The 24,538-nt window shown below is 35.2% G+C and overlaps 1 protein-coding gene and 1 pseudogene across 3 annotated transcripts in view; one reads left to right on the forward strand and one right to left on the reverse strand.

The window, feature by feature from the left end:
- The window catches only part of TCF12 (transcription factor 12), a 377,690-nt gene that overhangs the window by 77,246 nt on the left and 275,906 nt on the right, over positions 1-24,538 (forward strand). The gene's annotated exons all lie outside the window — the stretch shown is intronic.
- LOC110583712 lies at positions 8,091-15,846 on the reverse strand (annotated as a pseudogene).

A 24,538-nucleotide genomic window follows, 5' to 3' on the forward strand; every position in this document is an offset into this window, starting at 1 on the left:
GATATTTGACTATCCTTGATAAAAGAAAAAAGAATTTGGGGGCACCTGGGTGGCTCATTCGGTTAAGCGGCTGCCTTCGGCTCAGGTCATGACCTGGGATCCTGGGATCGAGCCCCACATCCGGCTCCCTGCTCAGCGGAGAGCCTGCTTCTCCCTCTCCCTCTGCCTACTTGTGCGCTCTATCTCTCTGTCAAATAAATAAATAAAATCTTAAAAAAAGAAAAAAGAATTTGGATTTCTAATGTTAGTCTGCCTAATAAGTAAGGTAAGTTTTTGAGGATAAGGCCAATACTTGAATTTTGGTGTCTACTTGCAAAGTGCAGTAATTCAATAGTATGTGATATTAAGTCTTTGCCTTTAAATTATTACTGATAGAGGCTGTGGAATGTGGTTTGTTTTTTCTGAAAAAGTTTCTCTCTCAGTGCTTGGCTTCTGTCATCCAGAAGAGAGGGAGAAGAGGAAAACTCTTACAACCTTTATATGAAGTTAGGACTCTAGTCAGTGTTAAGTGGCTGTGGAATCTTTATTACTTTGCAGTTTTGGCACATGGCATGATCAATACTTTTTACTTTTAAAAAGTTGGTATTTTTACATTTTAATGAGATTACATTTAATAAGATTAAATTAACTGTACTATAAAGGGAACAGAAATATTTTGTGGCACTTGAAAAGCTGTTGTTTGTAGTCTGATAGGTTGTATTCTAATTTAAATTTGTGCTTTGGGAGAATTAAATTTGGACTTTAACATCTTCAGAAGTAAGACTTGCATGCATTTTCAAGATAAACCCAGGAAATAAACCATAAAGCAAAGAATGGTTTTTGTTTCAGAATACAGTTGGAGATACGACTTTTAAAATGCCTTCTAACCATTCAAAATAAACCTTTCACTTATCAAGTTAGAGTTACATTGGTTGTAATGATGTATCATATATCATGTATATTAGTATATTGTCTTATGTTTACAAAGTTAATAATATGCTTCAAAAATAACAGCTGAAACATATAAGCAATAATTATTGAACAAGAAAATTAAAATACTATTTATGAAAACAGCCAAGATTCTTTCATTGTACTTCAGTGTTAGCAGAATACCTGTCTGATTTGTAAACAGTAATGTATTATTTTATACCAGGAAAAATAATTTTGTTTGACTTAATAACTTGTACTGTCTAGTATGACTTTAAAGGTTAATGCTATAGTTATAAAGAGTATGTGGAGTGTATGTAGAATATATTTAGAGTTTTAGTCAAAGTTTTTTAAACCATGTTTTGGAAGAAACACTGAAGCTAACATGAATATAGTAGCCAGTTAATACTTAAATTGAACTTTAAGTTATATTAAGTGTTTTATAATGTGCCTGAACATTAATTCCAAAGCAGTGAGTTTTGAGAGTCCAGATCAGCAGTTCTGACTTCTGATAATCAAAACAGAGGGCCTTATCTTTTTTTTATGTATGGTGAAAGATGTAAAGATACCATTTTAATTTGTAACAGTTTGATTTATAGACAGTGGTAAATACCAAAGTGTTATTGAACCTACATGTAAGTAACCATAAAGCTACAATTCAAGTCACTATAATCTTTTAAAAAGTGCACTGTAGACTTTTAAAAGTGCATTATAATCTTTTAAAACTTTTTCCTGATTGTGGTAGTGATATGCTCACTTAAGATTTGGAAAGTACAGAAAAAATAAAGGTGAAAATAACATTTACCGATCTATGTTAACTCTACCCTGACATTTTGATGTTGATTTCCTTCCTGCCCTTCTTCATGTATATATATATTATATTTTATGCATGTTTATATCAACATTTAAATTGGGATCATAGTACTTCTGTAATGGTATTCAATTTTAACATAAAAAATATTAGTTCTTTATAATCATATTTGCATCCTATAGATAGAATTTATAAGGGAACATAGTTTTTGCTTTAGAGAAGAAGTAAGCAAAATTTTTCCAAAAGGGCCAAACAGTAAAATATTTTAGGCTTTGCAGGCCAAGAGGCAAAATTTATGATACAGTAGTTTGTCATAACTATTTATAAATGTGAAAGCCATTCTTTACTTGAGTGACTTAAAAAAAAAACAGAAAAAACAGAACTGGCTGGATTTGGCTCATCCTCTATAGTTTGCAACCTCTGCTTCAGAAGATTATTTGCTTATATTTTATTTGTGTGTGTATAAATCTTTCTTTAACAGTTCTTGACATTCCTACCTCAAAGGCCATGAATGAGCCTGGGTGTTAAAACCCAAAGACCCAGATTGTAATTCCAGTGTTACTGCTGCAGGAATCAGTTTGCTGGCTCCTCGAAGGAGGGCTGACCTTGACTTGGTAAAATACGGTACTTTCTGTCTCCCTAGTAGAACTGACTTGAGCTTAGAAGTGAACATAATTCATCCTTTGCAGGAAACAGGAAGCCATTGTACTTGGGCTTGATGCTAGGAGATGTTACTATGTAGGAGGTATAAACCTACCTAAAAGTGTTATTTAGCTTTAAAATGTCAAGGCCACTCTCCCAAATGTAGTTTTCCTTGACCTGGCTGTGTTCTCTTTTTAGTATCCATTTTTCTAAGTTCAAAGATAGAACTAAATAATAAAAACATTATTATTCTATATGTGTGTAAAGGAGTAAAGGTGGAAAAGACAGAAAAAACAAAGTAGTTAAAAATAAATGTCAAAAAGCATTTTATCTTGTCTTAGGATAAAATTGTATTTTAAAATGTATCCAGCAGGGGAAAACTGCTGCTGCTTTGGTATTGCAGTAGTACTGTTTATTGTTAGTATACTTTGTGTGTGTGTGTGTGTGTATCAGTTTACGTACAAAGCTTTTCCAGTTAACTCTTGTCTGTTGCACTTTATGATCTCTTCAGTGAAAGAAAATGTTTGGAGCAGAACAGTAGATGTAAAATAAGATTTCATGCTGTCGTTTCAAGCTGTATCCCTAATGATTTGATACAAAACTAAAGTGTTGTGCCTCCGTTTTTTGGGACAGATTTATAAACTTAATTCTAGACTTGTAGTTATTGGGTAGTTATGTACTGAAACTTTATTCAAACAAAGCTCCATCTTAAAATGGTTTTCCTTTGTGGTGCTTGTATTTCACAGGAACATTTCGAGGGACACAGTGCTTTTTACTTTGTCTTTTTAATCATTTTATATATATTGAAACCACACATTTGAGTTGGTAAATTCTAGATTGCATTTCATAGCTTGTGTTTCCTGAAACACTGAATGTACTTATTTTAATAAGGAAGGGGTGATAATTAGTTTCTAACATGGGCAATTTTGCTGTTATTTATGCTGCCCTATATGTCTGTTAGCCTGCAGCATGCTTCCTGCAGAACTTGGAGCAGAGGTAGTTTTGGTGGGTCAGTGTGTTGTTCCTGGAATATGTTTTGGAATACTGCTGAACTTTTAAAAGTTTCTTAACAACTTTGACCAGAAGACCTAAATTAAAATTTTCACTATGTTGTACACCTAAAACTATTTAGAACATTGTATGTCAACTATACTTCAATAAAAATGAAAATTATTAAAAAGCCTATAAAAATCTCCATATCACTCTTCAGATTTGTTAACTAAATTGTCAGGTGTTTGTTTTAATTTCCCAGGCCCCTTATGGGACTGGGTCATGGAATGAAAGATGATATTCCTGACCCACCATCTTAGTCACTAAGTCGTTTTTCCACTAATGGTAAAGGATTTGCAATGACCTAATCATCCATTTTTCTCCGATTTCTTTGCCTTTTTTCTCTTCTCTTCCCTCATTAACCTGCTCTTCCCACCCAATGACTAGATAAAATGGTTGACCAGATATACGAACATAGGAAAAAGCTGAATATTGAACTTGTATGGAAAAGGATGAAGCTTGTGACCTTATGTTATCTTCCATGTCATTCTAATTGCTGCCTTATAATGTGTTAACTTATTTAAATCAGACTTTTAATTGGTTAACAATAAAGGATGGGCCTATTTAAATAAAGTTTGGGGGAAATAAGATCTCATCAGTATGCATTATGAAAAATGTCTTTTTTAGTCTGTGGGTGTAGTGACTTACCTACTGCTTAAATGATGATGGTCTAAGATTTAAAAGACATTTGGGGTTAATAATTTTTCATGGCAGAGCTTTAATATTTTTTAAAGAAATGAAAATCATGGGTGCCTGGGTGGCTCAGATGGTTAAGAGTCTGCCTTCAGCTCGGGTCATGATCCCAAGGTCCTGGGATTGAGTCCTGCGTTGGGCTCGCTGCTCCTTGGGAGCCTGCTTTTCCCTCTGCCTCTCTCTCTCTGTCTCTCATGAATAAATAAATAAAGTCTTAAAAAAAAAAAAAAGAAATGAAAGTCAGTACAAATTTTTGTGTACCTTAATTCCTTTGAAATGCTTTTGTTAGGACCACAAAGTTGAATCTCATACAAATAAATAATTTTATTATAGTGCCCTTTTAAATGTATCTTTGTTAACTAATACACTGTATAAGAGTTAACAGTCTTAAAATATTCAGAGTACAGAAACAGTAGATTAAAATAAGTCAACAAATTTTTTAGTTTATTATAAGACAACATTTTTTTGTGGTTCATTAGAGTTACTTAAAAATTGATCTTGAACTTTAAACCTTGCTGTCAAATCCATGCCCCCTTAAACTCTAAATTTTGTTGCCATACTCTTTCTGCTTTTGTTCTTTTTTTGTTATTGTTGGTTTAAAGATTTATTTATTTTAGAGAGAAGGATGGGGAGGGACAGAGAGAGAGAGAGAATCCTGAAGCAGACTCCCTGCTGAGTGTGGAGCCCAGTGCAGGGCTTGATCCCAGGACTCTGTGCTCATAATCCTAGCTGAAATCAAGAGTTGGCTGCTTAACTGACTGATCCACCCAGGTACCCCCTTTCTATTGTTTTTTTTTTTTAAAGGAAATTTTAAAACTTTAATTTTTCTGTCATTTAGCAGTCAAGAGTTTGGAAGAGTTTAAGGGCCAATCTTTTTTTTTTTTTATAAAGATTTTATTTATTTGACAGAGAGAGACACAGTGAGAAGAAACACAAGCAGAGGGAGTGGGAGAGAGAGAAGCAGGCTCCCACAGGGAGCCCAGTGCGGGTGGGGCTCGATCCCAGGACCCTGAGATCATGACCTGAGCCGAAGGCAGACGCTTAACAACTGAGCCACCCAGGCTCCCCAGGGCCAATCTTTTGAAAGAAAGTTTGTCCTTAATGATTTTAATTTGAGTCTGCTATGAAAATTATTTAACATTTCTTTGAATGATGATTTTTAACTAATTAACCTGTAAAATGAACCACTCACATAGATACCCTGTGGTGTGACCATCATGTTATTGTGATTTTCATAGAGTGGGGAAGCAGATTCCTTCTTTTTTAGTTTTTAAAATATTTTATGTTGAAAAATTCTCTCCAAAATAGGAAAGAATACAGGAGGATATAAAGTTGGATGACCTTCATTACTTAGGTTTAATGACATATATCATATTGTATTTATTTGTATTTGTAATTTGTTTTTGTATTGTGTTAAATTTTTTGTATTTGTATTTTATATTTTTTGTATCATTGTATTTTAATTTTATAATTATACGTCAGTAGATTTAATAATAGCATTTCAGACATATTTTTCTTACTAAATTTTTTTCTCTTTTAGCTTTATTGATATGTAATTGACATGCAGTATTGTGCAAGTTTAAGGTATACAGCATAATGACTTGACTTAATTAAGATTACTGTAATAAGTTTAGTTAACATAAATTATCTTCTATAGATACAAAAAAGGAAAAAAGAAAAAAAAATTTTTTTTCCTTGTTAAGAGAACTTTTAGGATTTCCTCTTTTAGCAACTTTCAAATATACCATACAGCAGTGTTAACTATATCATCAGGTTGTACATGACGTCCCCAGTACTTATTTATCTTGTAACTGGAAGTCTGTACTTTTTGACTGCCTTGATCCCATTTCCCCTTTTCCCACCCCCCACCTCTGATAAGCACAAATCTGATCTCTTTTTCTATGAGTCTTTTGTTTGTTTTTTATATTCCACATATAAGTGAGGTAATATAGTATTTATCATTCTCTGTCTGATTTATTTCAGTTAATATAAGGCCCTCAAGCTCTGTGTTGTTGCAAATGGTAGGATTTCCTTTTTTTATGGCCAAATAGTATTCCATTATGTATATATTCATCACATTATCTGTTCATCTATTGATAGACACTTAGGTTGTTTCCTTGTCTTGGCTATTGTAAATAATGCTTCAGTGAACATAATGATGCAGATATTTCAACATAGCGATCTTGTTCCTTTGGAAATATACCCAGAAGTGCAATTGTTATGTATATAATAGTTTTGTTTTTAATTTTCTGAAGAACCTCCATACTGTTTTCCATAATGGCTGTACCAAATTACAGTCCTCTCAGCACTGCACAAGGGTTTCCTTTTCTCCACATCCTCACCAGCATTTATCTCATCTTTTTGATGATAATTATTCCAGCAGGCATGAGATGATATCTCACTGTGGTTTTGGTTTGCATTTCCCCTAATAGTGATGTTGAGCATCTTTCATATATCCGTTGGCCATCTGAATATCTTCTTTGGAAAAATGTCCGTTCAAGGCCTTTGCCCAGTTTTTAATTGGATTATTTATTTTTGTGCTGTTGGGTTGTATGACTTCTTTATATATTTTAGGTATTAACCCCTTATCAGATAGATATATTGTTTGCAAATACTTTGGTCTTTTGTGGTTCCATATAAAGTTTAAGATTGTTTTTTCTACTTTTGTAAAAAATGCCATTGGAATCTTCATAAGGATTATATTGAATCTGTAGATGGCTTTGGGTAGTGTGGACATTTTAGCATTAATTCTTCCAATCCAGGAACATAGCATGTCTTTCCATTTCTTTGTGTCTTAAGCAGAGTCCTTATTTTCTGATAGTGCATATAACATTTTGAGGATCTTGCAGCGATAGTCTGTAGCTATTAAAGCTCTTTAGCCAAAACATGATCAGGTTTTCATAGTGGTGTAATGGCTGTCTTTCCTTGAATTAGTTACTGTGTGAATTAGGGCTCTTTTGGTAAATGGAAAGAGAACTCATAAGACTATTTTCTTTTTTTCTTTTTCTTTTTTATTTTTTTAGAGAAGAAGGAGGGAAAGGGAGAGGCAGAGAGAGAATCTTAAGTGGGATCCATGCCCAGCATGGATCCTGATATAGGGCTTGATCTCACAATGCTGAGATCATGACCTGAGCCAAAGTCAAGAGTCAGACGCTTAACTGACTGAGCCACCCAGGTACCCCAAGACTGTTTTCTTTTTTTAGATTACTGATTATCTTCTGATAAGGATTTTGAGGAGTCTGTAGGTCAGTGGGAATTGAGTAAATAAGAATAGGGATTAGAGGATAGTTTCATTTTCAGCTATGTAGATAAGCATATACACTTTGTTCCACTGAATGCATCTATAAAACCTGGACAAAATGGATGGAACAGCTATTTGAGGACTCTGAAGAATAAATAATAATCAATGGATTAGGAAGGAAGACTAGAATTCAAAATAGTACCAAACTGACTATGAGTTTACCATTTCGTTCCTTTCATTATCGCTGAGGCTGAACTTAACACAGTCTGAAGGCTACAGGTTGGCACTTAGGTATAGACAAAGAGAGCTCCAAAAGAAGCCCACTAGTTCTGGCTCCAGGAGTGGGAAAGTTAACTCCTAATGCTCAGTGTGAATATGGAAAGTCTATCGTTTTTTCTTTTCTCTGTTCTCTTGTGTCATGGTCCCCAGTATCCCTGTAGAAATGGCAGCAGAGACTGTAGCAGTAGCCTGCAGAGAAAAAAGTGAGGGATGGGAATCCTCCTCTTCAGTTGACAACTCCTCGTTACTTTTTCTTTCCTTTTTCTGTCTTCCAGTGCCTGACCCCAGAGTAGGTGTAGTAACAGAAGTATGTGATCAAGCAGGTTACTTAAAGCCCCAGCATTCTCGCTGAAGAAATGAGAAGGAATGCCCCAGGGAATTGGAAAGTACTGAGATCATGTAGAGGGAGAAACTTGGGAAGACAATACTATGAAGTTGTTTATGAATTTCTGGACTCACCCAGAAATACTACCACCTAAGTCCTAGACTGCTCATTGGATGATACAAGGTGGACAAATTCAAATAGCACACCATAGGCTTTGAAAATTGAGCTGATATTGGAACCATAGCCATAACAGCCATTTTAGAACTTGTGACCTGAACCTAACCATGTCGATCAGCTGTTAAAACAAAAATACTGACATTATCCACAGGATTTAAACAAGAACCAAAGTTTCATATTTAAAATATTCAGATTATAATCCAAAATTATCTAGCATATAAAGAACCAGGAAAATTTCATTTACCCAGGAAGAGATGATATATATACCATCATGATACAGATATTGGAATTACATGATAGAGACGTTATAGTAGCTATTATACAGATGTTCCAGTGAGCAATTGTGAATGCTCTTGAAATAAATGGAAATAGAAAATCTCAGTAGGGAAAGAGAAGATATAAAAAGATGTGGAATTGTTAGAACTGAAAAATACAATAGGTGAAAAAAATAACACTGGAAGACTCAATAGGAGAGAGGAAAGCAATTTTTAAAAATTGAACAGAGCTTCAGGGTACTATGAGAAAATAACAAAGTGCTAGGCATTTTAAGACATTTTGAGGAGCACCTGAGTGGCTCAGTCGTTAAGCGTCTGCCTTCGGCTCAGGTCATGATCCCAGGGTCCTGGGATCGAGCCCTGCCTGCACTGGGCTCCCTGCTCCTCGGGAAGCCTGCTTCTCCCTCTCCCACTCCCCATGCTTGTGTTCTCTCTCTCGCTGTGTCTCTCTCTGCCAAATAAATAAATAAATTCTTAAAAAAAAAAAGACTTTTTTTTTTAAAGATTTTATTTATTTGAGAGAGAGAATGAGAGAGAGAGAGCACATGAGAGGGGGGAGGGTCAGAGGGAGAAGCAGACTCCCCGCCGAGCAGGGAGCCCCATGCGGGACTCTATCCCGGGACTCCAGGATCATGACCTGAGCTGAAGGCAGTCGCTTAACCAACTGAGCCACCCAGGCGCCCCCCCAAAAAAAGACATTTTGAGAAAGAATGTGGTGCTAAAAATATTTGAAGAAATAATGGCCTTAAAATATCACAAATTTAGGTAAAGATGTAAACATACAGATTTAAAGAACCCCAAACAGGATAAACCCAAAGAAATCCGTACCCAGATAGGTCATCATAAATCAGAAACTAAAAGCAAGAAAAAAAATCTTGAAAGCAACCAGAGAAAAATGACATATTACTTCTAGAGGAACAGTGATTTGAATGATTGAGGAAGTTTTGTCAGAAATCATGGGGCGGGGGTGAGAAGAGAGGCAGGCAAAACACTCTTAAAGTGTTGAAAGAAAAGACCTGTCCATAACTATCAAAAATATTTTTCAGGGATGAGAGTGACATAAAGACTTATTCAGATGAAGGGAAACTTAAGACAGAAGGGAAAAATGATACCAGAAGGGAACTCAGACGTCAGGAATGAAAGAAGAGCAACAGAAATAGTACATATCTGTGTAAATATCAGACTGATGGATTCTTTAAAATTTGACAGTTTAAAAATTGTAACATTGTCTGATGTGGTTTTCAGTGGATATGGTATATAAAATATGATATCTGTGGTCTACTTGAAGTGATAAGATATTGGTTCTAAGTAGGCTCTGAAAAGTTAAGTATATATTTTATTATCCCTAGAGCCACTGCTTACACAGTAAGGAGATATGTTAAAATCACAATGAATAAATTAAAATGGAATATTAAAAAAATAACATAAAAGAAGGCAGAAAAGAGAAAAACGAAGGGAACAAGCAGAAAACAAATAATAAAATGGTAGATGTAAATTCTTACAAATCAATAATTTTGTTAAAATTGCTAATAATCTAAACATCAATTAAAAGACTGTCAGTACATAAAATATGATGCCATTGTATGATATTAGAAACTTATTTCAAATGTAATAATATTGGTAGGTTAAAAGTGAAAGGATGTAAAAAAGATACACCATGCAAACACCAGTCAAAACTGTAGTTGCTTTAGTACTAACAAAGTAGACTTCAGAGCAAAGATCATCATCTAGGATAAAGAGGTTCATTATACATTGATGTGAGGATTAATTTACCAGTCCTGAATGTGTGCATATCTAACAACAGAACTTAAAAATACATGAAGCAGGGGCGCCTGGGTGGCTCAGCTGGTTAAGCGTCTGCCTTCGGCTCTGGTCAGGATCTCAGAGTCCTGGGATTGAGCCCCACTTCAGGCTCCCTGCTCAGTGGGAAGCCTGCTTCTCCCTCTCCCTCTCCCTCTCCCTCTGCCTCTGCCCCTGCTGTGCTCTCTCACTCTCTCTCAAATAAATAAATAAATAAAATCTTAAAAAAATAAAAATACATGAAGCAGAATCTGACAGAACTTAAGGGAGAAATAGATAACTTAACAGTTATAGTTGAGGACTTCAGCTCTTTCTTAGGAATAGATAAATTAGCATATAGATATCATCAAGGGTACAGAATGCCCGAGTAACACTATCCACCAACCAGAGCTAATTGGTATTTATAGTATATTTTACTCAAAAACAACAACAAAATACACATTCTTTTCAAATACACATGGAATGTTACCAAGATAGAAGATATCTTGGTCATAATACAAGTCTTAATAAATTTAAAAGAATTGAACTCAAAGTGTTCTTCAGACCATAATGGAAATGAACTAGAAATCAATAACAGAGAGATAAAAGAAAAATCTCCTAGTTCTTGGAAATTAAATAGCAGACTTCTAAATAATCTTTTGGGTAAAAGAGGAAGCCTTAGGGGAAATTAAAAAAGATATTTTGAACTGAACAAAGATGAAGATATAACATGTCAGAATTTATGCAGCTCAGGCAGTGTTCACAAGACTTATTGTATTCAATGATTATATTAGGAAAAAAGCCCTCAAGTCAGTAATTTAAGTTTCTATCTCAAGAAATTAGAAAAAGGAACATAAAATAAATCCCAAATAAGAAATCAACAAAATTCAAAGTGGAAATACAGTAGTGAAAACCAATACAGCCAAAAGTTGAGGGTTTTTTTTTTTTGCAAAGATTAATAAAATTGATAGTTTCTAGCAAAATTGACAGAAAGAGAAGACATGTAGAACTAGAAGCATCAATGAAAGAGAGGCTATCATTACAGACTTAACAGGAATCCAAAGGACAGTAGGAGGACTAAGATCAACTATGCAGGTAAACTTGACAAATTAGATAAAATGGACCAATTCCTTGAAATGGACTAATTCCTTAGCAAACTAAACTTACCCAAGAAAATAAAGATTAGTGTGAATAGTCTTACAGCTATTAGAGAAATTGAATTCATAGTTGAAAACCTTCCAAAAAAGAAATATTCAGATCCAGATGGTTTTACTGGTGAATTCTACCAAATACTTAAAGAAGAAATAAAATAACATTCTTTCTCTACTATTTCTTCCAAAAAATAGAAGAGGAGAGAACACTTTCCAACTCTCTTTATGAAGCCAGAATTAACCTGATATCAAAACTAGACAATGACAGTAAATAATAAAGAAAGGAGAAAAGAAGGAAAGAAGAAAGAAAAGTATGGACCAGTATACCTTATGAACAAAATTACAGAAATCTTCAATAAAAGATGAGCAAATTAAATTTTATTATCCACAAAAAAGAATAAATATACAATGACCAAAAACCCTACCAAGAAATCTGCAGCTAACATTATACATTATGATGAGGGACTCAGTGCTTTCTCCCATAAATAAAAACAAGGCAGGATGGGGCACGTGGGTGGCTCAGTCGCTAAGCGTCTGCCTTCAGCTCAGGTCATGATCCCAGGGTCCTGGGATCGGGCCCCGCGTCGGGCTCCCTGCTCGGCAGGAAGCCTGCTTCTCCCTCTCCCACTCCCCCTGCTTGTGTTCCCTCTCTCGCTATGTCTCTCTCTTCCAAATAAATAAAATCTTTAAAAAAACACAAACAAGGCAAGGATGTCTACTCTTACTTCTCTTATTCAGTATGTTACTGGAAGTCCTGTTTATTGTTCATACAGCAACAAAAGGAAGTACAAAGCATACAGATTAGAAAGGAAGAAATAAAACTGTCTCTATTTACAGACATGATTGTCAATGTAGAAAATCTCAAAGAAATCTTCAGAGACCTAGAATAAGTGGTTTTAGCAAGGTCTCTGGATACAAGATCAACACACACACAGTTGTATTTCTGTATACTAGCAATGTACAATGGGAAAATGACATAATATAATTTACATTTGCTCCAAAGGAATGTAATACTTTTATATAAATATACATGTGTACATGATCTACGTGCTGCAAACTACTGAACAATGATGAAGGAAATCAAAGAAGACAAGTAAATATAGAGGCATACTGTGTTCATAGATTGGTAGACTCAAAATAGTAAAAATGTCAATCCTCCCAGTCAGATTTATAAATCTAACACAATTCCAATGAGAACTCAAGCAGTTTATCGGCAATCTGATTTTAAAATTTATATGAAAATGTAAAGGAACTAGAATAACTAAATTTTGAAAAAGAAGAATAAAGTTAAAAGAAGAATTACACTTCTTGATTTTGAGTTACTATGAATCTACAGTAAAGCAATCAGTACTGTATTTGTGAGGAGATAGGGACATAGATCAGTGGACCATAATAGAGTGCTGAGGAACAATCACACAGATACAGCAAAGGTGTAAAAGAGATTCAGTGGATAAAGGATAGTCTTATCAACAAAGGATTTTTAAAAAGCTCATACTTCTTAAGGTTAAAAAAAAAAACAAACCCAATGTTACAAAATAACCTCATTTTAAATTCCCATCTTCTATAAAAATTAACTCAAAACCAATCGTAGACCTAAATGGAAAATATAAACTATTAAACTTTTAGAAGAAAACAGGAGAAAACCTTCCCGCCCTGGAGTTAGGCAGAGTTCTGAGACAATGACTTAAAAAGCATGATTCAGAAAAGAAGTTGATAAATTGGGCTTCGGTTTTAAAAATAAAAATTTTGCTCTACAGAAGACAATGTTGAGAAACAAAAAGACATGCTAGAGATTAGGCAATGATATTTCCAAGTATGTATCTCTTAGAAGACTTGTGTTCAGAAACATATAAGTCACTCTCAAAACTCAAGACAAGAAAACTAACAACCCAATTTAAAAATGGGTATAAGGTTGAGCAGACATACCACTAAAGAGGATAAAAGTTTGGCAGATACACATCTGGGAAGATGTTCAACATCATTAGCCATTAGGGAAATGCAAGTTAAAACCATGTTGAAATAAATACCCCTACACAGCTATTCGAACAGCTAAAGTTAAAAAATCTTCTGATAGTATACCAAGTACTATTGAAGATGGAGATCAGTGGAGCTTCTTATACATTGTAGGTGTGGATGCAAAAGGCATAACCACTTTGGAAAAGAGTTTGACAGTTTCTTATACAGTTAACCATACACTTAACCTATGACCTAACAATTCCACTTCCGATATTTACCCTAGAGAAATGAAAATTTATGTTTACACAAAAGCCTGTATACAAATATTTATAGAAGCTATATTCATAGTTGGAAAGGACTGGAGGCAACCTAGCTGTCCTTCAGTAGGTAAAGGGTTACACAAAATGCCGGCAAACCATACAATGGTATAATATTTAGCAGTTAAAACGAAAAACTGCTTATACATGCAACAAATTGAATGAATCTCAAATGCAGTATACAAACAAAGGAAACCACTTTAAAGATTCAATACTGTGTGATTCCATTTATACAACATTCTGAAAAGACAAAACTATAGTGATAGAAAACATATCAGTCCTTGCCACAGTTAGCTTTAGGGGGAGCATGTGGCTACAAAGGCATGACGGAGTGTTTTTGTGTAATGTAACTGTTCTCTATCATGATTTGATGTTGGCTCCAAGAACATGTGTTACCATTCATACCTGCACACAACAATTTTAGAGTTAATTTCATTCTATGACAATTTGCCTAATAAAATTTTAAGAAGAATAAAAATAGAAGTTAGGGAAAATGAGTAGGAAAGGTAATGATAGAGACCAAAATTGCACCAAAATTCAGGGATTTGTTTCTGGCTGAAAATAAAGCACTGGTTTCAGTGGTCGTATTTTCTACATAACATGTGAAAGCCAAGTACAGTTATTATTTTTAAAAATATATTTTAAAATGTTTCTTTTCGTAATTGTCCGCTAAACTTGCTCATTTTGTTTTTAATTTGGAATAGTCATTCAACCTACTTAGTAAAATTTGAGAGAAAACATGTTCCGTATATATAAAATCTACCAATTTTCATTTTGATCTTTTTGTAAATTATTTCACTTCTTGGAATTTTTTTAATGTATATAATAAGCAATGATAACACACTTTTTTTTTTTTTTTACAGGCATATCAGAGGATTTTATTATAGGTGGATTGGCCATAAAATTATAAGTTGTCATTTTTAGGTCTCAGTTTTTTACTACCTATACACTTAACTACAAATCAAGAAGGTATGGTTCTTGAATGATAGCATTTATAGCAGAAGGTTAATAATAACTAACCTTCTAAAAAATACATGTCCGTGGAAAAACTTTCAAATGAATATAATTTTGGTATCATTTTTAATAGGTTTAAATTAATTTGGGGCTAGTAACAGAATTCTTTGGTTGTGGCTCACTATAAAATATTGTATTGGAAATCTGTAAATTAAGCAGCTGTTTCTTATGATATGCATCGTCTTCCTGATTGGCATGTTCATCCAGAGATTTTCTTATATGGTTCTTTAATTCATCAATTCCTTCTCCTGTAATCGCAGAGATGGGGATAATATGTTGGAACTCCATGGTCCTCTGTGGAATCATGTTTTTTTTTCAAATAAATGCAGAAAATCTTTAGGACTCTGGAGTTGATTCATCAGTACACGGAATTTATCCTGAGCACCTGGCAAGTCCATTTTATTAACTGCCAGGAGTGCAGGTTTTGTTTGAAGTTCCTCTTTGTACAACTCGAGTTCTTTTGTAAGCAGTATTATGGTTTCAGAGGCAGTTCTGTATTGAGTTTGGGAAGAAAGCTGAAATCCAGAAATATCGACAACAAACAGTAGTTGTCTAGTTCCTTCTATATGCTTGAGGAATTTGTGGGCCATTCCTTTGTTCATAGTGCTCCTTCTATTAAACCAGGAAGATCAGGTACTGATACCTGTTTGAAATCGTTGTACATAGTCTTTCCAAGTTGAGGCTTTAATGTTGTAAATGCATAATCTGCAATTGCAGGTTTTGCATGAGAAGCCTGACTTAGCAAAGAGGATTTTCCATCATTTGGGAATCCCACTAGGCCTATATGAGCTATAAGTTTTAGATCAAGGAATGACTCGTTTCTGGCCTTTCAGTGGTAAGAAATTAGTAATTTACCGCCAAGACCGCCTTCAGCTACCAAAATTCTTTCTCTTTATTGAGCTCTCCTATAATTTTACCATTTTCATCAGTTACTGAAATACCCACAGGTACAGGAATTTCACAGTATTTTCCTTTAGACCCTTGCAGTGCACTAACTCAACTATTTGCTCCTTCTCCAGCCACAAACTGTTTCTGAGGATATTTGTCTTTAAGTTGTTTTTGTTTTAAAGTCATTTTTTTACAGGCTACAACCCAGACGTCACCACCTTTTACACCTTCTCCACCTAAGTGAGGGTAACCCATTCCACCACTTCCTCCTCTGGTGAAGAGTCTTAGGTTATCAATGAAGTTTCCATACTTTCTGAACCACATGCAACTGCAGTGCACCATCACTGTGATGTGCCAGGACTCAATGATAACACACTTCTAAATAAAACAGAGTTAAAGAAGAAACGTCAAAAGTAATTTAAAAATATTTTGAACTAAATGAAAAGGAAAACACAACTCAGCAAAATTTGTGGCATGCAGGGAAAACAGTGCTTAGAGATTTATAGCATTGAATGTGTATATTAGAAAAAGATATAAAATCAGTAATGTAAACTTTACCTTAGGAAACTAGTAAAAGAAGAGCAAATTAAATCCAAAGTAAGCAGAAGAAAAAGTAGAAAAATTTGATTAGATATCTATGAAATTGAAAATAGGAACTCAATAGAGAAAATCAGTGAAGCCAAAAGTCGGTTCTTCAGATAGATAAAATAAGATGATGAAGCTGATGGTTTTCCAGTGCCACTTTTCAGACTCTGTTTTTGTTTTAATTATCTATATCTCTTTATTAATGATTTTTAGTTCTGTGCATTAAGCCTAATTATTCTTTCCACTGAGGTATCATCTGTGTAATATTTGCTTCAACCAGGGCTTGGCTTCTGTTTCTTCATTTTAGTCTTCCATGGCTGCAATTCTACCTTAGTACTTTATTTTGTAGGTGTGCATTTAATATGCCTCTGTAGCCATATTTTTTCTAGTCATAAATTTTACATTTCATGTAATTCTTCTAATCCTTTTATTTATATTTCAATGTCCACGAATCCCACAAAATTGTTTCGATTTTTATAGGTTTCACGGTGTTTGAAAATCAGCCTGCAGTACTACAGTAAGCCTTTCGGTAAAAAGGGTTATTCTCCTACATAACCATATCACCCTTTTCATGACAAAGAAAATTAACTGCAATTCCTCTAACACTGTTCCTATTTACATTTAATGAATTGGTCCCCCAAAATGTCTTTCTTGGGTTTAAAAAAATAGCCTTTGCATTTGATTGCTACATACTTTTAGTTTCTTTTAATTTAAATATTTCCCTTACAATTAACTTTTTAAAGAAAGCAGAACAACTGTATAGTAGAATGTCTCACATTCTGCATTTGTTTGATTTTTCCTGAACTATCATTAAATGTGTCCCACTATCTCCCATTTTTTTCCTAAAACAAGCATTTTTTGTCAATAAAACTTTATAATTGATGTCCTTATGTATAACATCAAGAGGTACATAATATTGAATAGCTGGTTTTTATTTTAACTTGTTCCCATGGTTTGTTCTGTGGGTTGTCTTTCTTGTAAAAAAGTTCAAGGGAAAAGACAGAAGGTAAGGATTGCCACTGTCCTTAAAAAATTCATAGGAGTAAAAGAATGTGTCCAGGTATGGAAGATATAATAACAACCCTAGCATAACTGGATTGAGGAGAATATGAAACTGTTTCTAGAAAAAGAGAGACCAGTGAGATTTGGTTTTGGGGTATGGGTATGTTGAGGTTGAGGTATATATCTTTCTAGTTCTTCTATAGGGTTTTCTTTGTCCACATAAAGAATTCAGTCCTGGAGCACAAGGTGACCTGCACTGTTGCTCCAAAAGAGAAAAACTAGAAGTTCTTGCTATACAGGCAGAGACATGGTGGTGATAGTGGGGTTGGTGGGGGTTGGGGGGGCAGTTAAAGGAGGGAAGGGGCTGTTCAACATGCTCCTGAGAAATAAACACTTCTTTCACTCTCCAGGAAACTGAGCACAAAGAGGAATAACCAAATATGCCTTCAAAGAAATAGCATTCTCATTTCCCTCCCTAGGTGAGCACAAGTAAAGTCATATTCAGTCACAATTAATGTTAGGATTACTTAACATGTCAAGTCTATTAAAACAAATATAATCCACCTAACACATGTATTTTGTATTCATAAACCTGAGATTTCTTTCTGTGTTGACATCCACCAGTGTTGATTGCCTGCAATTAATTGATTCCTTCATGTATTTTTTGACACAGCACAGAGTATTCAACTAGCAAAAGACAGTTACCAGTCAAGCATGTCATTTCTAGAGTTCTAGATATATCCCAATCTGAAAAGAAAACTGATTTGAGAGAAGGTCCTAAAAGCTTTTCTTTTGACTGACAAGCTGTCAATCTAAAGGGAAACTCAATTTCCACTCAGTATGTCTCTATAAAAGCTTCAAGTTTAAACAGATAAGATAAAACAAGCATAATCTATAGATCCTCTCACACTGCACTACTCATACATAATACTTAACAGTTTGTTTGTGGGTAATGAATGATTCAGATTAATCCTTTATCATGTTCACACCTGGAAAACCACCAGATAATATGAACTCTGCATCTAAGAAAAGAGGATCAATTCTAAAGTCAATGAATTGGATTTACAAGTGAGCTGAGAGTTCACCCAGTTAAAACTACTATACTTCTTCCAGCCTGTATCACTACTTAGGTAATAGTATACTTAGAAAAATTTTTTCTTGTAGAAGAGGATCATGATTATTTCCTAAGGGCTTTTATATTAGAAATTTAATGAACATTTATTCATTTCTGGAAACTTTCAGATCCCCGCTCTCCATGGGTTGAGGTAACCTAAAGGTGGTGTGGTGTAGGCTAATGGATAACTATAGTCAGTTTTCATTCAAGATAGTTATGTTCTGTAAAGTTATCATAGATGCTAAGTTAATGAATAATGAACCATTGCTCCTAGTAGAAATATAGAATTAGGTTCCTGCAAGCCTCTGGTCACAGCACTTTTATTAATCAATTCATAAACTTGTTTCATGTTTTATGTGTGTTTCTGTTTAATGACTTAATATATCTTGTTAATTCATTAACATTGAACTCATGATCAACAATACTATATAACTCATACCTGAAACTAAGCATATTTTCTCCATAAGACATGTCACAACCTTCTTGTGCTTTAGGAACACTAGCAAGCACTTAAAATGGCTTGGGAGGCATTTTGAACAGTGAAATCACCAACAAAAAGGACAAAAAACCAATCAACATGGCAGTAAGTAGTCTGCAAGAAGGATGCTTTTTTATAGTCTGAGGGCTGAAGCAAGAAGGTTTTGTTTGACCTCAGCTGGGAACATGTATGCCAGGTATTTCCAATTTTTTGCGGCTCTGCACATGTCCACGAATAACTGAAAGCCCAACCAGTATATGAATAAATTTTAGTAAGTAGGAAAATTTGCCTATACAGAACCTGTGAATAATGAGGTTCAACGGAATCTGATGATCCTTGGGTACCTGTGCAGACTGAGAAAGGGAGCTAAATAATGTTATTTCTCTTCTGTGCTTTTAGCTTTCTCTTTATTGGTTGGTCTCACAAGCAAACGTAGAATCAAATGGAACTTTTCCCTTTCTTAAAAGCTTGTTGGCTCTGGCTCCTCATGTGGTAAGGCATCAGTCTCCCTTCATTTTGAGGAGTAATATGGGCTGTTGACCTTTCATGAGGAATATAGCTTTTGTTGTCAGTGATAAAATTTCTTTAAGGATTGATTCTCACTCCCAGGTTTTAATAAACTACAATTCTGACTTCATGTGAAAAATTACATAGTTTTTTCCATCTTCTCCTCAGAATATTGATAATTAAAAATCCAACTAAAACTTAAACATGGAACTTAACAATTATTCATATTTTGTGTGGCTCATTTATTCTTTTTTTTAATTGTGAGTTTATACTCAGTTCTCTAACTTTTCAGAGAAATTTAGAAATTCATTCTGATTCTTAAAGTATTAGCTATGTAATATCTCTTTTATGGAACTGTTTTTCCTCTGTTCATTAAAAATGTTTGTGCTTAGGGCGCCTGGGTGGCTCAGTCGTTAAGCATCTGCCTTCAGCTCAGGTCATGATCCCAGCGTCCTGGGATCGAGCCCCCCATCGGGCTCCTTGCTCCGCGGGAAGCCTGCTTCTCCCTCTCCCACTCCCCCTGCTTGTGTTCCCCCTCTCGCTGTGTCTCTCTGTGTCACATAAATAGATAAAATCTTAAAAAAAAAAAAAAAGTTTTGTGCTTGCAATGTCACAATAGCTAAACTATGGAAAGAGCCAAGATGTCCATCAACAGATGAGTGGATAAAGAAGATGTGGTATATATATACAATGGAATATGATGCAGCCATCAAAAAAAAAAAAAAGAAATCTTGCCATGTGCAACAATGTGGATGGAACTAGAGGGTATTATGCTGAGCGAGATAAGTCAATCAGAGAAAGACATGTATCATATGATCTCACTGATATGAGGAATTCTTGATCTCAGGAAACAAACTGAGGGTTGCTGGAGTGGTGGGGTTTGGGAGGGATGGGGTGGTTGGGTTATAGACATTGGGGAGGGTATGTTCTATGGTGAGTGCTGTGAATTGTGTAAGACTGATGAATCACAGACCTGTATCTCTGAAACAAACAATACATTGTATGTTAAAAAAAAAAAATAGTAGGAAGTGAAAAATGAAGGGGGGAATCGGAGGGGGAGACGAACCATGAAAGACTATGGACTCTGAGAAACAAACTGAGGGTTCTGGGGGGGGGGTGGGGGGATGGGTTAGCCTGGTGATGGGTATTAAAGAGGGCAAGTATTGAATGGAGCACTGGGTGTTACATGCAAACAGTAATGGGACACTACATCAAAAACTAACGATGTAATGAATGGTGATTAACGTAACATAATAAAAAATAAGTAAGATTAAAAAAAATGTTTTGTGCTTAATACTTTGTGCCTAGAAGATAGATTCCAGCCAAATAATATAAATATCTCTTTATTATCCTTTAGGAAATTCATCTAAGGATTTATGATCAGTGTATTATCCTTAGAAAAGCATTATTATATTGACACTTCTCAATATTTGGAGGTGTTACTTCAATAAAAATAGGTATAAATACAACAAAACTCCTGGTGAAATACTTGGAGAATACTTGATTTAAAAAAGTTAAATAGACTTTCTTAGTATAGGACTTTTTAGTACTCATGTACGCTTTCATCTCCCAGAGGAACTCAAGTATTGTATATACTATATAAACACACTGTATATATTTCCCAAATTTATGTGAAAATGGAATTCTTTTTTGAGAGGTAGCTTGGCGGGTCAGTGGTCCATGGAATAAACTTGGGGAAATGCTGGGTTTGACAGCCACCCTACAACTTCCTCCCATGGATCTCATTTCTGCTCTTGTGGCAAAATGAAGTCAATTTATTTCCTCTTCTATATAATAGCCCTTTGAGTATTTTAAAGAAGCTAAATATTTTATTTTCCAGGTAAAATGTCCTCTGCGCTTTAAAGGATTCTTATGATAATCTTACTACTAGACCTTTTACGAAACCTTTGATATTTTATTAGACATATTAGTATCACCTTTATTGGACTGTGAGGTTATGACAAGTTCTGATTTCTTTGTGTATCTGATTTTATTTACTTTTGCATGTAGTATATGTTTTACTTGATAGTTCCTCCTGCCTGCCCTCTCCCTGTCTCCCCCATGCACACCCTAAAACTCCTTGACAGTAAGTGAAGGCCAGGAAAGGTACGAAGTCTAAAACATGGACCCAAATAGAGAACATTGGTAACATGCATTTCATTTGCTGATGGGGTAATGGGAGACGGTGTAGTTCATAAACTCTGAGACTTAAATGTAAGATGTATAATGTAACTTTTAGTTAAAAAATGAAAATTCTTCAGCAAATTCTTTAGAAGAGTAAAATTTTAAAGCAAGTCCACCTTAACACTGACATGACAAAAGAACAGGTGGAAGGAGAGACACAAGAGAATCAGTTAATTTTCATTTGCAGAACAATTTTTAACTCATAGTTGGTCCAAGCTGATCTTATTTATAAGGAAGGTTTTTTTCTATTTTTGAAGCAAAAGTAAGGAAAATAGTTATTGCCTGATTTGCTGATTACCTAAAAACAGCCCCAGGACAAGGGAGATCCACCTGGATACTAGGGTGTATGGATAGAGCTGTTCTAGAAAAAGTTTGGAGACCCTCTTAATTTTGGAGGATGGTTTTCAAGCATTCTTCTGGATGAGTCCTCAGATGTTCTTGATTCCTTAAAACAGGATTGCCAGGCCTTCATAGCTTTGCATGGATGTCATTGGATGGGGGCTGCCTAGGAAGGGACATAACTTTGGGCAGAACTGCTCTCTATAGCTCAAACATTCACAGCAACTGAGGCAGTGAGTCCTTTATTAAGAGGGGTTGGGTGGCACACCATAGTATTCTCTACAGGAAAATTTTGTTGAATCTGGTATGGTTTCTTTTTTTTGCTTATTTTTCTTTATGGTTACCTTTGTGCCTCTGTGCTAACTTATATCACTTTTCTTTCTCCTCTGAGCAAGGGCAAGAGGCTTGGCTTACTTTAACTGCCTTAAAGAATTACTGAGAACCTCTAAGAATAAATCCTTTTTAAATTTAGGATTAAAGATTATTTATTAAAAAATTTTTATTGAAGTATACAACTATACTTCAATAAAACTCTATATGTTATGCTATGTTCACCATAAGTGTTGCCACCATACAACACTATTATAACACCATTGACTATATTTCCTGTGTTGTACCTTTCATCCTTCCCAAGTGGCATTCATTGCATAGCTGGAAGCCTGTATTTCCCACTCCCTTTCACCTATTTTGCCCACCCCCACTCACTCCCCAGCTGTCAGCCACCAGTTTGTTTTCTGTATTTATGGGTCAGTGTCTGTTTTTTGTTTGTTGTTTTTAGATTCCACATATAAGTGAAATCATATTATATTTGTCTTTGACTTATTTCACTTAGCATAATCCCTCTCTAGGTCCATCCATATTACAAATGGCAAGATCTCATCTTTTTTATGGCTGAGTAATATTCCATTATATATATTACCACATCTTTATCCATTCATCTTTTGATGGACACTTGTGTTGTTTCCACATCTTGGCTATTGTAAATAATGCTACAGTAAAACATAGGCGTGCATATATCTTTTCGAATTAGTGCTTTTGTTTTCTTTGGGCAAATACTCCCTAGTAAAGGAATAGAACGGTATGGTATTTCTGATTTTTTGAGGAACCTCCATATTGTTTTTCATAGTGGTTGCACCAATGTACATTCCTATCAACAGTGTACGAGGGTTCCCTTTTCTAAGAATAAATGTTTAAAAAATGCTTTGAGATCATTCTATATAAGATGCTACAGATTTGGGGCACTTGGGTGGCTCAGTCGTTGGGCGTCTGCCTTCGGCTTAGGTCATGGTCCCAGGGTCCTGGGGTTGAGCCCCGCATTGGGCTCCCTGCTCAGTGGGGAGTCTGCTTCTCCCTCCCCACCCCCCCGCTTGTGTTCCCTCTCTCGCTGTCTCTCTCTCTTCAAATAAATGAATAAAATCTTTTTTAAAAAAACAACAAAAGATGCTACAGATTTGTTTCTTTGGGAAACTGTATAAAATTATGAGTGAAAAGAAAGATAATGTGTTTTTCTCTTTTGTGTTTCCATATACAAGATCTTCTCCCCGCTTGTCTTGAAGCATTTAATCTGCCTAAGTGTGAGATGGGGATAGGGTGTATTAAGAAGGCAAAGAGAATTAAAAAAAAAAATCTGGCTTTTGATTTTAATTTATTCAGTGAGTATATTTAAGTGCCTACTATATACCAGGCACTGTCATAGACTTTGGGGATAATAAAACTTGGCAGCAAGAAAATGGGCTTAACAACTAGGCATTTTCAGCAAGGTGAAGCATTTCTAAAGTCCTGAGTTTTATTAAGAACCATGCCTGAGGGCGCCTGGGTGGCTCAGTTGGTTAGGCGACTGCCTTCGGCTCAGGTCATGATCCTGGAGTCCCGGGATCGAGTCCCGCATCGGGCTCCCTGCTCAGCGGGGAGTCTGCTTCTCCCTCTGACCCTCCCCCCTCTCATGTGCTCTCTGTCTCTCTCATTCTGTCTCAAATAAATAAATAAAATCTTTAAAAAAAAAAAAAAAAAAAAAAAAGAACCATGCCTGAAGTAATGAAATTATAGGGTTTCAACCATAGTATAGAGAAAATACCATAATATAGAGAAATTCTTTAGACTTTTTTTTTTAAATCTGAAGAAATTCTATGTATATTTTCAAGTTGACATCTAAACTTTTTAATTATAAGTTTGGTAATTGCAAAGGATGCAACTTGGGTGTTTAGTATTGACATTTAAAAATAAAGTTGTTATATTGTTCTTTTGAATGTATTCAGTGGAATCTAAATGGCTTAGCAAGTTGATATCATCTCTTGAAAAATGGTTAGGTGTGAGATGGTGTTGGGCACAAAGTGAAAATAATCTTATGTTCCTAATGCAGAGGCCACTGCTGTATACCAGGCAGTGACTCCTTCCAGGAATTGACCCTGTTGTCTTGCAGTGATAGAGGCCACATTTTTTGTGGCATTAAGCCTTTGAGCCCTTCTTGGAGCTATTGGTAGTGCCTCACTGCTATTGATACTTTTTCAGATTACAGTGTTGTTGTAACCAGTCTGATCAGCCAATTCTGACTGTTACATTGTGGCCCTTGAAACTAATATGTGTCATGTTGTTCAGCTTCTCAGACTGTGTGCATCTTAACAATGGTATATCTTTATTCCCCAAAGCCACTCAACAGTTGGCTGAGAGTCAAGGTATTCAGTGGACCTTTTACATGGCCAGTCATCTATGGGCATCCAGTATTGTTTAGTGTTGAAATTGCCTAAAGGTTGACTCAAAAAGTTTCTGACCTTCCCTCACTTCCTCCTGGTTCACACACTTTAGTAAGTGGTTTGGTCATTGAATGG

Source organism: Neomonachus schauinslandi, chromosome 9 (genome assembly GCF_002201575.2).
Source record: "Neomonachus schauinslandi chromosome 9, ASM220157v2, whole genome shotgun sequence".
Classification (NCBI taxonomy): Eukaryota; Metazoa; Chordata; class Mammalia; order Carnivora; family Phocidae; genus Neomonachus; species Neomonachus schauinslandi.